This window comes from Macaca thibetana, chromosome 6 (assembly GCF_024542745.1).
Source record: "Macaca thibetana thibetana isolate TM-01 chromosome 6, ASM2454274v1, whole genome shotgun sequence".
Lineage (NCBI taxonomy): Eukaryota > Metazoa > Chordata > Mammalia > Primates > Cercopithecidae > Macaca > Macaca thibetana.
Window position 1 is genome coordinate 26,279,043 of NC_065583.1, and position 14,660 is coordinate 26,293,702.

Here is a 14,660-nt window from a genome sequence, read left to right on the forward strand (position 1 = left end):
GCTTTTTGTTGTTGTTGTTTTTTTCCTTTGTGTTGTTGTTTTATAGGTCCTGTGAGATTTATGCTTTAAGGATTTTCTATTTTACTGTATTCTGAGGATTTGTTTCAAGAATTAGAGTACCTTTTAGCAGTTCTTGTAGTGCTGGCTTAGTAGTGGCAAATTTTCTCAGCATTTGTTTGTTTGAAAAAGACTTTCTTTCCTTCATTTATGAAGCTTAGTTTTGCCAGATACAAAATTTGTGGCTGATAATTGTTTTGTTTAAGGAGGCTGAAGAAAGGACCCCAATTCCTTCTACCTTGTAGAGTTTCTGCTAAGAAATCTGCTATTAATCTGCCTGGTTTTCTTTTATAGGTTACCTGATGTTTTTGCTTTACAGTTCATAAGATTCTTTCCTTTGTCTTGACTTTAGATAACCTGATGTGCCTAAGTGATTATCTTTTTGTGATGAATTTCCCAGGTGTTCTTCGAGTTTCTTGCATTTGGATGTATAGATCTCTAGCAAGGTTGGGGAAGTTTTCCTCAGTTATTCCCTCAAATATGTTTTCCAAACTTTTAGACTGCTCTTCTTTCTCAGGAACACCAATTATTCTCAGGTTTAGTTGTTTTAACATAATGTCAAACTTCTTGGAGGCTTTGTTCATTTTTTAAATTCTTTTTTTCTCTTTGTCAGACCGGGTTAATTTGAAAGTCTTGTCCTTGAGCTCTGAAATTCTTCCTTCTACTTGTTTGATTCTATTGCTGAGACTTTCCAGTGCATTTTACAATTCTCTAAGTGTATCCTTCATGTCCAGAAGTGATTGTTTTTTTATTTTTGCTGTCTATTTCACTGGAGATTTGCCATTAATATCTTGTATCTTTTTTTTTTATTTCTTTGAGTTGGACTTCACCTTTCTCTGGTGCTTCCTTGATTAGCTTAATAGTTGACCTTCTGAATTCTTTTTCTGGCAATTCAGAGATTTTGTCTTGATTTTGATCCATTGCTGGTGAGCTAATGTGATCTTTTGGGGGTGTTAAAGAACTTTGTTTTGTCATATTACCAGAATTGTTTTCCTGGTTCCTTCTCATTTGATTAGACTATGTCAGAGGGAAGATCTGGGGCTCAAGGGCTGCTGTTCAGATTCTTATGTCCCATGGGGTACTCTCTTGACGTGATGCTCTCCCCCCTCCCCTAGGGATAGGGCTTCCTGAAAGCTGAACTGCAGTGGTTGTTATTTCTCTTCTGGATCTAGCCACCCAGCAGAGCTACCAGGCTCCAGGCCGGTAATGGGGAGTGTCTGCAAAGAATCCTGTGATGTGATCCATCTTCAGATCTCTCAGCCATAGATACCAGCACCTACTCCGGTGGAGGCAGCAGAGGAGTGAAGTGGACTCTGCAAGGGTCCTTGGTCATATTTTCGTTATGTGCACTGGTTTTGTGTTCGTTGGCCTCCAGCCAGGAGGTGGTGCTTTCAAGAGTGCATCCATTGCCGTTGTATAGGGAGAATTCAAGCTTGCCCTAGAGTCAGGCCGTGGGCAGAGCGGTAGAGCTGCCAAAGGACTATGTCATTTGTCTTATGCTACCAGTGTGGGTAGAGAAAGACCATCAGATGAGGGCAGGGTTAGGCATCTCTGAGCTCAGATTCTCCTTGAGCGGGGCTTGCTGTGGCTGCTGTGGGGGATGGGGCTGTGGTTTTCAGGCCAATGGAGTTATGTTCCCAGGATGATTATGGCTGCCTCTGCTGTATCACACAGGTCACCAGGGAAGTGGGGGAAAGCTGGCAGCCATAGGCCTTACCCAGCTCCCACACAGCTATCAGCTCCAAAGGCTGGTCTCACTTCCACCATGCCCCTGCAATAGCACTGAGTTTATTTCCAGGCAGCTGGTGGGCAGAGCTGAGAATTTGGCCCAGGCTACAAGCCTTCCAGCTGAGAAAGCAAGCCAACTTACAGTTCCTCTATTGTCCCATGGAGTCTGCAATTGCAATCTACTTCCTTCAAAGGGTCTGTGATTCTCTTGGCTTTCCCGGTATGTTCCTATGGTAGTTCTTGGAGCAAAAGTTCACAGTGTGGGTCTCCACATGCTCCTCTGTTCATCCGAGTGGGAGCTACAAGTTAGTCCTGCCTCCTATCTGCCGTTTTCAAACCTTATCATGCAGTGGTGTTTCTGCATAGAAAATGCTTTGCTAGTCCATTTAGCTAAAAAAATGAATAAAAGTCCTCCTAAGATACTGTTTTTCTGATAAAGCATTTGTGCTTGGGCTTGGAAGTCTAATTACCTAGTAGTAAAATAAAATGAATGTAGTACATTTCATCTGGTAAATTCTCTAATAAGTAGGGGGTGGAGAATAAAGATGAAAACTGAGTGGGATTCAACTGTAGCAATTTTCTGAAATGATGAGCTGCTCCAGAAAACATCAAGCTTGATCACAGGGTCTGTAAATTGGAAAACAGAGGTGATGAGTTAAGAAACTAGTGAAATGAAGGGACAGCCATTAACGAGAAGCCAGATGAGGACAACTATACCAGGAAGCATGAAGGAATGTCCTCCTCTGTCTCACCAAGGATTCAGTAGCATGGTGCGTAGGTGTGCTTTTTCCTCTTCTTATTCTGCAGAATCCAGTCATTTTTATTTGTTTCTTCCTTCATTCATTCAACCAACACATGATTCTTTAGTGCCTTCCTAGCATTTTTCTAGGCATTAAAGACACATCAACAGACAAATCATCCAACTTCCTGGCTATTGTGGAGAGAACAATTAAACAAGCTGGGAGCATGAGTTAACCAAAGTCTAACCTGGCCTCTAAGGTCAGAGAAAGATTTTCTTTTCTTTCCTTTGTTTCTGTTTTGAGACAGGATCTTACTCTGTTGCCCAAGCTACAGAGCAGTGGCATGATCACAGCTCTCTGCAGCCTCAACCTCCCCTGGGCTCAGATGATTCTCCTACCTCAGCCTCCCTTGTAGCTAGGACTAATTTCCACAGGAGCAAGAACAACATGGATTAGAAAGGGAAGAACAGGGTGCAAAATGCTATTTGTTCAACAGAAGTGAATCCAAATGTTCACATCCTCAAATAGTGGGCACACTGGTAGGAGTAGGAAGTCTTAAGAACGAACATGGGAGATTCACCATGATGAGTTAGGTATTTAATTATTTTTATTGTATTTATTTTACTCTATTTTATTTTATTTATTTTTATTTTTATTTTATTTTATTTTATTTAGAGGGATTCTTGCTTTGTTACCCAGTTTGGAGTGCAATCCAGTGATACAATCCTGGCTCACTGCAACCTCCACCTCCCAGGTTTAAGTTATGCTCCTGCCTAAGTCTCCTAAGTAGCTGGGTCTACAGGCATGCACCACTGCACCTGGCTAATTTTTTTGTATTTTTAGTAAAGATGGGGTTACACCATGTTGACTAGGCTGGTCTCAAACTCCTGACCTCAGGTGATCCACTCACCTCGGCCTCCCAAAGTGCTAGGATTACAGGCGTAAGGCACTGTGCCCAGCCTATTTATTTATTTATTTATTTTTGAGACAGGATATCACTCTCACCCAGGCTAGAGTGCAGCGGTACAATCTTGGCTCACTGCAGCCTTGACCTTCTGGGTTCAAGCAATCTTCTCACCTCAGCCTCCTGAAACAGACGCCACCACACCAGCTGTTTTTTGTTTTTGTTTTTTGGGGGTGTTTGTTTGTTTGTTTGTTTTGCGACAGAGCCTTGCTCTGTCACCCAGGCTGGAGTGCAGTGGTGTGATCTCAGCTCACTGCAACCTCCACCTCCCAGGTTCAAGAGATTCTCCTGCCTTCGCCTCCTGAGTAGCTGGGATTATGGGCATGGGCCACCACACCTGGCTAATTTTTGTATTTTTTGTAGAGACAGGGTTTCACCATGTTGTCCAGGCTGGCCTTGAACTCCTGGGCTCAAGGAATCCTCCTGCCTTAGCCTCCCAAAGTGCTGGAATTACAGGCATGAGCCACCGCACCTGGTTAGGATTTTCTTCAGAGGAGTAATTAAGGTGTAGAGAAGAAGGTTCCAGGCAGAGGAAACAGCACAATCAAAGACTTTAAGGCATGAAAGGGCTTGGTACATTTAGAGATCGGAAAGATGCCCAGGGCATCTAGATAAATACAGGATGGGGTTGAGACTTGAATATGAGGCAGGAAACATGCAGAAAGAATTCCTGGAGCCCCTTGAGAACCACAGGCTGGGTTCATTATCCTGAGCCCAATGGGAGCTTCACAAGGGCTTTAAACAGGAGTACAAAGTGGTATGATGAGATTTGTGTTTAGAAATATGACCTTGGAGGGCAGTTCCAAGATGGCCGAATAGGAACAGCTCCAGGTTACAGCTCCCAGTGTGAGTAACACAGAAGATGGGTGATTTCTGCACTTCCAACTGAGGTATCAGGTTCATCTCACTGGGGCGTGTCAGACAGTGGGTGCAGGACAGTGGGTGCAGCCCACTGAGCAAGAGCCAAAGCAGGGTGAGGCATCACCTCACTCAGGAAGCACAAGGGGTAAGGGAATTCCCTTTCCTAGCCAAGGGAAACCGTGACACACAGCACCTGGAAAATCGGGTCACTCCCACCCTAATACTGGACTTTTCCAAGGGTCTTAGCAAATGGCACACCAGGAGATTATATACCACGCCTGGCCTAGAGGGAGTTATGCCCACGGAGCCTCCCTCATTGCTAGCACAGCAGTCTGAGATCTAACTGCAAGGTGGCAGCAAGGCTGGGGGAGGGGTGCCCACCATTGCTGAGGCTTGAGTAGATAAACAAAGCGGCCAGGAAGCTCGACCTGGGTGGAGCCCACCACAGCTCAAGAAGGCCTGCCTGCCTCTGTAGACTCCACCTCTGGGGACAGGGCATAGCCAAACAAAGGGCAGCAGAAACCTCTGCAGATTTAAGTGTCCCTGTCTGACAGCTTTGGAGAGAGTAGTGGTTCTCCCAGCATAGAGTTTGAGATCTGAGAACGGACAGACTGCCTCCTCAAGTGGGTCCCTGACCCCTGAGTAGCCTAACTGGTAGGTACCCCTGAGTAGGGGCAGACTGACACCTCAAGCAGCCAGGTATCCCTCTGAGACAAAGTTTCCAGAGGAACAATCAGGCAGCAACATTTGCTGTTCAGCAATATTCACTCTTCTGCAGCCTCCGCTGCTGATACCCAGGCAAACAGGGTCTGGAGTGGACCTCTGGCAAACTCCAACAGACCTGCAGCTAATGGTCCTGACTGTTAGAAGGAAAGCTAACAAACATCCACACCAAACATCCACACCAAAACCCCATCTGTACATGACCATCATCAAAGACCAAAGGTAAATAAAACCACAAATATTGGGAAAAAATAGAGCAGAAAAGCTGAAAAATCTAAAAATCAGAGCACCTCTCCCCCTCCAAAGGAATGCAGCTCCTCGCCAGTGATAGAACAAAGCTGGACAGAGAATGATTTTGACGAGTTGAGAGAAGGCTTCAGACAATCAAACTTCTCTGAGCTAAAGGAGGAAGTTCGAACCCATGGCAAAGAAGCTAAAAACCTTGAAAAAAGATTAGACAAATGGCTAACTAGAATAACCAAAGTAGAGAAGTCCTTAAATGACCTGATAGAGCTGAAAACCATGGCACAAGAACTACGTGACAAATGCACAAGCTTCAGTAACTGATTCGATCAACTGGTAGAAAGGGTATCAGTGATTGAAGATCAAATGAATAAAATGAAGTGAGAAGAGAAGTTTAGAGAAAAAAGAGTAAAAAGAAATGAACAAAGCCTCCAGGAAATATGGGACTATGTGAAAAGACCAAATCTATGTCTGATTGGTGTACCTGAAAGAAATGGGGAGAATGGAACCAAGCTGGAAAACACTCTGCAGGATATCATCAAGGAGAACTTCCCGAACCTAGGAAGGCAGGCCAACATTCCAATTCAGGAAATACAGAGAATGCCACCAAGATACTCCTTGAGAAGAGCAACTCCAAGACATAATTGTCAGATTCACCCAAGTTGAAATGAAGGAAAAAAAGTTAAGGGCAGACAGAGAGAAAGGTCGGGTTATTCACAAAGGGAAGCCCATCAGACTAACAGCTGATCTCTCGGCAGAAACTCTACAAGCCAGAAGAGAGCGAGGGCCAATATTCAATATTCTTAAAGAAAAGAATTTTCAACCCAGAATTTCATATCCAGACAAACTAAGTTTCATAAGTAAAGGAGAAATAAAATCCTTTACAGACAAGCAAATGCTGAGAGATTTTGTCACCACCAGGCCTGCCCTACAAGAGCTCCTGAAGGAAGCACTAAACATAGAAAGGAACAACCAGTACCAGCCACTGCAAAAACATGCCAAAATGTAAAGACCATCAATGCTAGGAAGAAACTGCATCAACTAACGAGCAAAATAACCAGCTAACATCATAACGACAGGATCAAATTCACACATAACAATATTAACCTTAAATGTAAATGGGCTACATGGTCCAATTAAAAGACCCAGACTGGTAAATTGGATAAAGAGTCAAGACCCATCAGTGTGCTGTATTCAGGAGACCCATCTCATGTGCAGAGACACATATAGGCTCAAAATAAAGGAATGGAGGAAGATCTACCAAGCAAATGGAAAACAAAAAAAGGCAGGGGTCGCAATCCTAGTCTCTGATAAAACAGACTTTAAGCCAACAAAGAACAAAGGAGACAAAGAAGGCCATTACATAATGGTAAAGGGATCAATTCAACAAGAAGAGCTAACTATCCTAAATATATATGCACCCAATACAGGAGCACCCAGATGCATAAAGCAAGTCCTTAGAGACTTACAAAGAGACTCAGACTCCCACACAATAATCACGGGAGACTTCAACACGCCACTGTCAACATTGGACAGATCAACAAGACAGAAAGTTAGCAAGGATATTTAGGAATTGAACTCAGCTCTGCACCAAGCAGACCTAATAGACATCTACAGAACTCTCCACCCCAAAGCAACAGAATATACATTCTTCTCAGCACCACATCACACTTATTCCAAAATTAACCACATAATTGGAAGTAAAGCACTCCTCAGCAAATGTAAAAGAACAGAAATTATAACAAACTGTCTCTCAGACCACAGTGCAATCAAACTAGAACTCAGGATTAAGAAACTCACTCAAAACCACTCAACTATGTGGAAACTGAACAACCTGCTCCTGAATGACTACTGGGTACATAATGAAATGGAGGCAGAAATAAAGATGTTCTTTGAAACAAATGACAACAAAGATACAACATACCAGAATCTCTGGAACACATTTAAAGCAGTGTGTAGAGGGAAATTTATAGCACTAAATGCCCACAAGAGAAAGCAGGAAAGATCTAAAACGGACACCCTAACATCACAATTAAAAGAACTAGAGAAGCAAGAGCAAACACATTCAAAAACTAGCAGAAGGCAAGAAATAACTAAGATCAGAGCAGAACTGAAGGAGATAGAGACACAAAAAAACCTTCAAAAAATCAATGAATCCAGGAGATGGTTTTTTGAAAAGATCAACAAAATTGATAGACCGCTAGCAAGACTAATAAAGAAGAAAAAAGAGAAGAATCAAATAGATGCAATAAAAAATGATAAATGGGATATCACCACCGACCCCACAGAAATACAAACTATCATCAGAGAATACTATAAATGCCTCTATGCAAAGAAACTAGAAAACCTAGAAGAAATGGGAAAATTCCTGGACACATACACTCTCCTGAGACTAAACCAAGAAGAAGTTGAATCCCTGAATAGACCAATAACAGGCTCTGAAATTGAGGCAATAATTAATAGGCTACCAACCAAAAAAAGTCCAGGACCAGATGGATTCACAGCCAAATTCTACCAGAGGTACAAGGAGGAGCTGGTACCATTCCTTCTGAATAGAAAAAGAGGGAATCCTCCCTAACTCATTTTATTAGGCCAACATCATCCTGATAGCAAAACCTGGCAGAGACACAACAAAAAAAGGGAATTTTAGACCAATATCCCTGATGAACATCGATGCAAAAATCCTCAATAAAATACTGGCAAACCAAATCCAGCAACACATGAAAAAGCTTATCCACCATGATCAAGTGGGCTTCTTCCCTGGGATGCAAGGCTGGTTCAACATATGCAAATCAATAAACATAATCCAGCATATAAACAGAACCAAAGACAAAAACCACATGATCAACTCAATAGATGCAGAAAAGGCCTTTGAAAAATTCAGCAGTCCTTCATGCTAAAGCTCTCAATAAATTCTGTATTGATGGAACATATCTCAAAACGGTAAGAGCTATTTATGACAAACCCACAGCCAATATCATAGTGAATGGACAAAAACTGGAAGCATTCCCTTTGAAAACTGGCACGAGACAGGGATGCCCTCTCTCACCTCTCCTATTCAACATAGTGTTGGAAGTTCTGGTCAGGGAAATCAGGCAGGAGAAAGAAATAAAGGGTATTCAATTAGGAAAAGAGGAAGTCAGATTGTCCCTGTTTGCAGATGACATGATTGTATATTGAGAAAACCCCATTGTCTCAGCCCAAAATCTCCTTTAGCTGATAAGCAACTTCAGCAAAGTCTCAGGATACAAAATCAATGTGCAAAACTCACAAGCATTCTTATACACCAATAACAGACAAACAGAGAGCCAAATCATGAGTGAACTCCCATTCACAATTGCTTCAAAGAGAATAAAATACCTAGGCATCCAACTTACAAGGAATGTGAAGGACCTCTTCAAGGAGAACTACAAACCACTGCTCAATGAAATAAAAGAGGACACAAACAAATGGAAGAACATTCCATGCTCATGGATAAGAAGAATCAATATCATGAAAATGGCCATATTGTCCAAGGTAATTTATAGATTCAATGCCATCCCCATTAAGCTACCAATGACTTTCTTCACAGAATTGGAAAAAACTGCTTTAAAGTTCATATGGAACCAAAAAAGAGCCCACATTGCCAAGACAATCCTAAGTCAAAAGAACAAAACTGGAGGCATCACGCTACCTGACTTCAAACTGTACTACAAGGCTACAGTAACCAAAACAGCATGGTACTGGTACCAAAACAGAGATATAGACCAATGGAACAGAACAGAGCCCTCAGAAAGAATACCACACATCTACAGCCATTTGATCTTTGACAAACCTGAGAAAAACAAGATATGGGGAAAGGATTCCCTATTTAATAAATGGTGCTGGGAAAACTAGCTAGTCATATGTAGAAAGCTGAAACTGGATCGCTTCCTTACACCTTATACAAAAATTAATTCAAGATGGATTAGAGACTTAAATGTTAGACCTAAAACCATAAAAACCCTAGAAGAAAACCTATGCAATACCATTCAGGACATAGGCATGTGCAAGTACTGCATGTCTAAAACACCAAAAGCAATGACAACAAAAGCCAAAATTGACAAATGGGATCTAATTAAACTAAAGAGCTTCTGCACAGCAAAAGAAATCACCATCAGAGTGAACAGGCAACCTACAGAATGGGAGAAGATTTTTGCAATCTACTCATCTGACAAAGGGCTAATATCCAGAACCTACAAAGAACTCAAACAAATTTACAAGAAGAAAACAAACAACCCCATCAAAAAGTGGGCAAAGAATATGAACAGACACTTCTCAAAAGAAGACATTTCTGCAGCCAACAGACACATGAAAAAATGCTCATCATCACTGGCCATCAGAGAAATGCAAATCAAAACCACAATGAGATACCATCTCACACCAGTTAGAATGGCGATCATTAAAAAGTCAGGAAACAACAGGTGCTGGAGAGGATGTGGAGAAATAGGAACACTTTTACACTGTTGGTGGGACTGTAAACTAGTTCAACCATTGTGGAAGACAGTGTGGCAATTCCTCAAGGATCCAGAACTAGAAATACCATTTGACCCAGCCATCCCATTACTGGGTATATACCCAAAGGATTATAAATCATGCTGCTATAAAGACACATGCACATATATGTTTATTGTGGCACTATTCACAATAGCAAACACTTGGAACCAACCCAAATGTCCATCAATGACAGACTGTATTAAGAAAATGTGGCACATATACACCATGGAATACTATGCAGCCATAAAAAAGAATGAGTTCGTGTCCTTTGTAGGGACATGGATGCAGCTGGAAACCATCATTTTCAGCACACTATCGCAAGAACAGAAAACCAAACACTGCATGTTCTCACTCATAGGTGGGAATTGAACAATGAGAACACTTGGACAAGGAAGGGGAACATCACACACTGGGGTCTGTCGTGGGGTGGGGAGAGGGTGGAGGGATAGTATTAGGAGATATACCTAATGTAAATGATGAGTTAATGGGTGCAGCACACCAACATGGCTCATGTATACATATGTAACAAACCTGCACGTTGTGCACATGTACCCTAGAGCTTAAAGTATAATAATAAATAAATAAATAAATAAATAAATAAGACCTTGGCTTCTATGTGGATAATTGATTGAATCCTGGGAGTCCTATCAGGGGACCACTGATAATCTGAATTAAGGTGGTAGTAGTAAAGACAGAGAGAAAGGGATTGAGGATCAATAGGCAAGACTTTGAAATGATGGGATGTGAGCCATGAGGGGGTAAAAGGAGAGGAAGATGACCTCCAGGTCCTAGATTGTTCAATTGAATGAATGGTGAGCAATTGCCTGACCTCCTGCCTTGCCTGAGAACTGGCACCACTGTAACCTGCTTGGCCTTATCCTGGACTAGCAGAGCAGTTTGTGATTGCAAAGACACCCAAACACTTCTACCTATAAATCAGTTGTTAGCCAAGGAAATTAAGTCATTATCTGCAATATATGAGAAAACAAAGAGGGAGTACATGCACACACCCACGCACACACGCTTATACACAAAGATGAAGACACAGAGACAGGCAGACCAACCCACGAATGGGCAAACCTACTTAGAGGCTAGAGAATTTATGTAGGGTGGGAAACCTGATCCAAGGTTGTCAAACTAGGGAATTTTATTGGCTATAATTTTCTGTTTCTTTTTATATCTTTTTTTTTTTTCTTTGATGGCTTTTTTCTTTCCTGGAGGTTTATCATCCTGGATCATTTCATATATTCTTTCTCTCCCCTGTTCTCTAAAATGAACTTTCTTTCTCTTCTGTCAAAACTTGCCTGCTCTGTGCTGCTCTGTGCTCTGCTTCAGTGTCAGGTCAGCCTTGTATAGCTAATCTCATACAGGATTTCAGTATTGAATGGTTTAACTGATGATCCCTCAAAGACTTTTTTTTTTTTTTTTTTTTTGAGATACAGTCTTGCTCTGTTGCCCAGGCTGGAGTGCAATGGCGCAATCTCGGCTCACTGCAACCTCCACCCCCAGGGTTCTAGCGATTCTCCTACCTCAGTCTGCTGAGTAGCTGGGATTACAGGTGCCCGCCACCACGCCTGGCTTTTTTTTTTTTTTTTTTTTTTTTTTTTTTTTTTTTTTGGTGTTTTTAGTAGAGATAGGGTTTCGCCACGTAGGCCAGGCTGGTCTTGAACTCCTGACCTCAGGTGATCCACCTGCCTCAGCCTCCCAAAGTGCTAAGATTACAGGTGAGAGCCACTGCGCCCAGTCAAATATTTTTTTTCATTCTAAACAAATCTTTAAATGTTAAAGAGTGAATAATGGATGCCTATCAAGCTTCACCTCAGCAGAGGAAATGATATTGGTAGATGTTTTCCTGTTAGGTAAAGTTGATCAGGAGAGCTTTCCCATAAAAAGAAAGAAAGGAAAAGTTATTTATTTCCACCAACCACAAAATCAATAATACATTCTTCTTATAGAAAACTTAGTACATAGGCTGGATGTTGTGGCACACACCTGTAGTCCTAGAGACTCCAGAGGCTGAGTCAGGAGGATGGCTTGAGCCCAGGAGTTTTGGTGGTGGTGGTGGTGGTGTTTTGCCATATTTTATAGTTTATAAGGAGGTAACTGCTTCTAGGCATATAAGCTCCACATGATGTTTAAAATCAGAGCCTGAGGTTGAATCCTACCTTGTCTTTCTCCTCCTTGGCTGGTAGGCATGTGTTCAGGTCTCTGCTCAGAAGGCCAGGAGGAGAAGGCCACTGCTCAGGAATAGTGGTGCTCCATTGTGTTGATGAGGTCACTCTGGTCCTCCAGGAGCTCCAGAACTTGCTGCAGCATAGCCCTACCTAGGACTGGGCAGATGATCAGGGTGAGTGCAGGCCAAGATGTGCAGGAAGTGGCAGCCCTTCTTCGGGTGATTTGGTTTCTGGCAGTCTTCCTGAATTATCCAGTGGATTTTCCTATGCAGGTCTTTGTCTGTTCTGGTTACACAGCATAGGTTATGAAAACCACCATCTTTCTGGAAAACAAGTCCTTTTTCCTGCAGCTGTTGCATAGCATTTTAAAATATGCTATAAATTGCCTTGAAAGTGATATCCTTCTTAAAATTCCCTTGGTCAGAGCAGGTGCTGTCAGTAAGAGGCTGGTTAGCAAGGGACAGCAAAGCCTCCACCATTTCCAACTCCTGTTGGTCAAAGGTCTGCACTCTGTTCTCCATGGGGAATTCTTTGGCTTTTTCGCTCAGCAAATACATGAGACTAGTGAGGGCCAGGGCACCTGGTTTGCTTAGTGCTTCTTTCTCTAAGTCTGGGCTATGGAAAGACTTGGTCTAAACTTTCCTGTAGATTAACGGGCAGCTCAAATGCCCTTGCAATTTGAATGTTCCACACTGGATCATCCACTTTATAATAAGCAGTGGCATAAATTTCTCACTCTTCTCTGCATGTGCGGACATAGCCTCTGATTCAGAACATGTCCCCAATTTCAATTTTTGTTCTCTGCTCAATGGTGTCTTGCAGCTTCTTGAGTATTGAGGTAAAGCTCAGTTCTCTTGCTGCATTTGGAGCAATGGATAAAAACTTGACATTGCTCAGTATTTTCTAGCAGATGCAGTTTATAACTCCAGTGCTGATAGAGTTTGGATACTTGTCCCTGCCCAAATATCATGTTGAATTGTAATCCCCAGTGCAGGTGGGGTCTGGTAGGAGGTGTTTGGATTATGGGCACAGATAACTCATGGCTTGGTGCTGTCTTCATGATAGTGAGTTCTTGCAAGATCTGGTCATTTAAAAGTGTGACCCTTCCCCAGTCACTCTCTCTCCCTTGCTCCTACTTTCATCCTGTGATATGCCTGCTCCCCATTCACCTTCCACCAATTGTAAGCTTCCTGAGGGTTCCGTAGAAGCCGAGCAGATGCCAGCACCATGCTTCCTATAAAGCCTGCAGAATCATGAGCCAATTAAACCTCTTTTCTTTGTAAATTACCCAGCCTCAGTTATTTATTTATAGCAATTCTAGAACAGCCTAATACAAGTGCTGTCATCGACTCTACAACTGTAGAAAACCTCTCTTTCTCTCACTCCAGTGGCAGTTCCCAAGATATACCTGTTTTATTGGTTCCTGTTGCACAAAAATACACTGGTCACCTGTCAGGACTCTTCAAGTCCAGGATATAGACTTAATGTAGAGCTTAGAAAAAGGCTAGGAACACAGTATTCAAACCCCACACAAGGGAAAGGGTCTCCTCTTTACTCTGGCTAAATTCAGTATGCAACAAGAGGCTGGGCTGTGGCTTCCAGCAAATCCTGAAAGGTTCTGCATCACTGTGTCGAGGATCCTGAAACTGCTTTAAATGGGTGGGGTCCCAGGAGGAATGGGCAACTTCCTGGCCATGCATATGTGGAAGCACAGTGGGTGGATATGCCTGGGCAACATAGTGAGACCCTTTCTCAAAAAGAATATTAAAATTTTAAAAATACAAATTGAAAAAAACTTTCTATACTTTAAAATAATCTGATATAATTTTTCTATATTTACTTCCTTTTCTGTTTCTCAGAATAATATTCGTAGGTTGAAATAATATGGTTGTGCTCACGTGATAACTGCAATTTTGTGTCTCTCTATTTTCCCTTGGTATTTTAAATAAGATTTCCCATTTCCCATTTCCCACAGGCTCTTGAAGAATATATTTAATATATTTATAGTATTATGTAGAAAATCCTGTTGGGCTTAATTTAGTTTAAATTTCCACAACTGTTAGACAATTATTTTTATAGTTATTTCCAATTTTCCTTGATAAATAACACAGCAGTGAAAATCTTTAAAGAATAGGTTTTAATTTAAGTTTTGCTAATACTGTCTGCTCAAAACAAAATCAATATTATCTGAGTCCCTGTTCTGAGATTTTCTCCAAGTCTTTACAAAGTCCTGTACAACAAACATTCTTCTTTACTTTTTCTTCCTGGGGAAATGTTCCTTATCCTTCTTGACAAAGCTGAAATGCTATCATTTGTGACACTTTCCTGAGTCATCTAAGAGTTCCTAATAACTGCCTTCTGTGGGTTCACACAGAACTTTGGCTACAAATCACAGCATCGCATTGAGGTGACCTGGCTCAAAACTTACCTCCTTGGAGGGCCCCATGATGTCCCGGCCAAAGCTAGATCAGTGCCTTTGTTAAATGTTCTAGTGGTGGCTCTAGAATTATCCTTCACAGCATATATTACAATTACAGTTCAATGACGAATTGGGTAATTATTTCTTCATACCTGCCTCCTTCATTGGAATGTAAGCAGACTGTTCAATATTCTCATGCTCTGCCCTCAGAGCCTTACAACTAGTTGGTGCTCAGG

General features: G+C 41.9%; 1 pseudogene; it reads right to left on the reverse strand.

The window, feature by feature from the left end:
* Positions 1–11,454: 11,454 nt before the first annotated feature.
* On the reverse strand, positions 11,455–13,976 carry LOC126956759 (CST complex subunit STN1-like; annotated as a pseudogene).
* Positions 13,977–14,660: the final 684 nt, after the last annotated feature.